Genomic DNA, 4,506 nt, shown 5'->3' with positions numbered 1-4,506 from the left:
GCTTCGACAGTGACGTGTAGAGGGATTTAACCCTCATGGATCGACTGTAGAAAAATATTATCGAGAGGGAAAAGCCAGCAGAGTGCGATATTGTAGATGAATATGGATCGATGATAATACAGACAGAGAGGACCCCCTTAACAACAGCGAGCATTTATTAATAAATGAACACACGTCTGTGTTTAGCTTGTATAGGATGATGAAACTTATAATCATGAATATTTTGTAAGTAAAAATAAATGTATTAATTTAGATGCAGTTGCAGTAGAAAACTCCTTCTGGTGACGTCATTAGTTCGGAGGAGGAGGAGCTTCATCAGCGGTTCTTCTGCTCAGGGAAGATGAATCTGATGCATGAACAGCTTTGGGAATATTTTTCATAGCGAAATCAGAGTTTGCATTTAGTTTGACTCTGTTTAAATGAACAAGCTGAACTTTCATGTTGTTTAAGGGTTGAATCTGACCCTCTAATAGGGTTACATATGTATTTATTCTATATTTTTATTATTAATAAAATAGTTTGGAGCTCTTCAGAGTTTGAAATTAAAATATGGTTCGTTTTAAATTGGCAAAGACCAAAATAGTGTCATTATGGTAAATACTTGATAGAAAAAAACTGTGTGTGTCATAATATGTTATTCAGAATTAACAAATTAGCTCAAAGAGCTTATAACTTGTTATGATTAATTATGAATATTTGGATCAATTACTCAGATTAACTTGATGTAGCTATATGAATATTCAAATTCATTAATTAATCAGTTGGTCCAGCGAACACTCAGTAATGATAATTTATTCTAAGAAGATATTAGCTATTATTACTATTGGCCCGGGCCGGCCCGTTTACAGCCCTGCTCACACTGGCCCGACAGGGGAAACGCGGCTCATGGGTACCGGATGTGGGCCGGATCTGGGCCGACACTATGTTGCTGTCTGAGAGGAAGAGAGGGAGAAACTTGTGTGGATGCTTTATGAAGCCTGGGAGAGTCACAGGATTGGCTTGACCAATCAGGAAGGAGGAATCTCCAAGCGGGAAAATCCCTCTGTTGGAGGTTTTATGGCTCTTTGTCTCAAGTGTTGTTAGACCTTGCCGTTTGTGTCCATTTATACTCAGATTAATATAACAAAACACACTTCATTCTATGAGGAGGTGATGTACACTAAAGTGTGAGTCGTTAAACGAGCATTAATTCAATAGGAGACACAGGTGGGGTTACATTAACTAGTGGTTCTCTCATAAAGCATGCATGAAATTAATACAAATGCAAGAGTCACCATATAAGACACAATAATAATAATCATACGCACAATGTCCTGGGATGCACGTTAATTTATAGAAGTTTGTCTATAAATTAATGTACTTTATGTGTCTTTCCTTTCCTGTTAGAGCAAGACTCTGCATTCTTTCAGCTCATAAAACCATGCAACCCGAGTCCTGGATCTGTTAGTTCAGGGGTTGTTGCATACACCGTGGCACCTTGTTTGGATGTTGATGAGGATTTGAAAATTATTCATTAAATATAACAAGTACTTGTGTCTGATTAGTCTCGTCGTTACAGGGGAGACTCGTTCGACACAACACTCGGTCCCTCCGTCAGTTAACGGAGGGTAAAACAGTCACCAAGACGTTTTGCTGTTAATTAATCACTTATTAGACACTAAACTGCCAATAATGTAATGCTCTGGAAGACCACAGACGGTTGTCATTCACCGTGTTGCATTCATATAACGCCGGTTAATAAGTAACAGGGAACAATACTAGACAAAAGACCAATGAAACATGAGGGCTATATACACACACACACACACACACACACACACACACACACACACACACACACACACACACACACACACACACACACACACACACACACACACACACACACACACACACACACACACACACACAAGAGTGATGACCAAACAAGAGACACCTGAATACAATGAACCAATGAAAACACGACACATAAGACAAGAAACCAATAAGAACATAGAAAATGCCCTTAGTTTGTTTTTAAAGTTAAAATGTAGAGTTAGAGTTTGGTAAGACATCAAAATAAGCAAGATTTAGTTTGTTTGTCCTTTATGACTATTGTGCATCTAACTTAATACATAATCTGGTCAATTGTCCTAATTAAAAATAATTCATAACAAATTTCTGGAAATTGCTACAATATCGGTCGTTTTGATTGCCAAAAAATAACAAACAATCGTGAAATCCTGGTGGGACTGTATATGAAGAAAAATACTTGAGTAAACCACAATTGATTTTATGTTGTTATAGGTGTCATAGTACGTAATCTATAACATATTAACATTAATCTGATTGTGTTTCTTATTGACAGCGACAGAATGGCACAGAAAGCAGAGAGAGCGCCGTCTACTGGCAGGTACGGGAACATCCGGTCCAGTGATGAAGTATGATGATGAAATGACATTGGTCTCCTGTCAGAAAGAAATCAATTGCTCCTCATACTTTGTGTATATTGACAGTCTTATTTGTTGTTTTGATAGTAGTTACTCATATCTTAATATTGAAAAGATAAAAGAGCTATGCCTGAGGAATCAAGCAAGAATAGTCGGTATCGGCCGTATACACACCGGTTGTCATAAAAGGAAAAACTGTAGAGCAGGTTTCGGATTTTTAATAACCTACAATTATTGATGAGAAACTTGATTTTGAAAGTAACGTAGAGTACATCCATAAAAAGGCAAGGCAATTTATGCTCTCTGACAAACATAATGGACAATAAAGTTAAACTTGAACTCATAAACAAGAAATCACAGCTCTGTTGTCACACAAGGTTGAAGGAAGAACAAGATGATAGAGTTTTAAAGTTAATAATCCACTTCGAAGGCAATCTAAACAGGCAAGGCCAATAAAACTACCTCTAACATAGACGTGACCAGACAAAGAGTGACTGTGAGGTACAACTTATCAAAGCAAACACAAACGAGATGATTATGAAACACAGAACTCATAATGACGGAAACCAAGGAGACACACAAGTGGCGGGAAAATAGAACAAAGGACAACAGAAAACCTGAAAAAGACAAACTTATGGTACATTTACACAACAACGATATGCTGAAAAATACGTTTTTCCTTTGAGTTTTCTGCGTGCAGGCGTCATCATTGTCAAAATGATCCCCATTCACACGGATCCGTAAAAACGACTAAAAACGCTGTATTCTGCTGCCAGGCCATTAGATGGCAGTGAAACACTGTAGACTGAACACGTAAAACACATGTGCATGACGTCATCATCTTCAGAGATTCGTGATTTTGCTGTTTACACGGAGAGCATTTTCAAACTTCCACTTTGAAACCCGTTTTCAAAATTTAGCATTTTCAGGCACCCAAAACACAGTTTTCGTGTAAACGAAAGGCCAAAATGCATAAAAAGTTTTACGTTCTTAGTTGAAAACTATGTCGTGAAAACAGCCCCTCAAAGTCTATGATAATGAATCTGAGAATGAGTGTCTGTGACATCAGCCCCCTCACCAGAAGACCTCGCGCCATAACACAAACGAACAGGAGATGGAGGGGGGGGGGGGGGGGGGGTTTGGAGTAGGCCAAGGACTGGTAAAGAGGAGCAGGCGAAGGGCTGGCACTAACAGGTGGAGAACCCATGGAGGAACTGATGGTGGGAGCATTCGCGGGGCAGTGAGGGAGGAGTGGCCAGATGCTACAGAACCAGAGCACAGTTAGGACGACAGCCCACGGTGGAGGCGATGGAGGGAGAGCCATGATGGAGTTCTGGCTGACGACATCCAGGGGACGACCGACGGAGAAGTGGGCGATGGAGGGAGAGCCATGATGGAGTTCTGGCTGACGACATCCAGGGGACGACTGACGGAGAAGTGGGTGATGGAGGGAGAGCCATGATGGAGTTCTGGCTGACGACATCCAGGGGACAACCGACGGAGAAGTGGCGATGGAGGGAGAGCCATGATGGAGTTCTGGCTGACGACATCCAGGGGACGACTGACGGAGAAGTGGGCGATGGCGATGGTGGAGCCCAGGGCGCAGAAAGAGAGCTGATGGGCTGAGTGACACCGATGGGTCAGACTCAGTCTGGAGCTCCGGCTCCGGGTCGATGGTCGGTGCCGTCCTCTCTTTAACAGACTGTGGCTCACACATCGCAGCAGGCTGAAGCTCGCCATCTGCGGGGCTCAAGCGAAATCTCCCCGGTCGAGGGTGTTGCTGGGCTCTGGGTCTGGCTGCTCAACATCTGAAGAGACTCCTGTTATCCAACGCTTCGCCCACTGTGAACGTGGCTTCTAGCGTCCAGCATGGATCGCCGCGGGGCGTGACGGAGCGGAGATCTTCATCCAGACCACACTGAAATCCCTCCAGTAAACAGACGTCGTTACAAAATGGAAGAATATAGTCGAGGAACTCCTGAACATAAAAACTGTCCCTCCATCCAAATCTCTATTGCCCCTCCTTGGGGCAACGTTAATATACGCAATGCCCATTTCTTTATTTGGCCCGGGTCAT

Source organism: Siphateles boraxobius, unplaced genomic scaffold, assembly GCF_051911475.1.
Source record: "Siphateles boraxobius isolate OS27281-9 unplaced genomic scaffold, OSU_SipBor_1 130, whole genome shotgun sequence".
NCBI classification, from domain to species: domain Eukaryota; kingdom Metazoa; phylum Chordata; class Actinopteri; order Cypriniformes; family Leuciscidae; genus Siphateles; species Siphateles boraxobius.
This window is presented reverse-complemented; position numbering follows the sequence as displayed.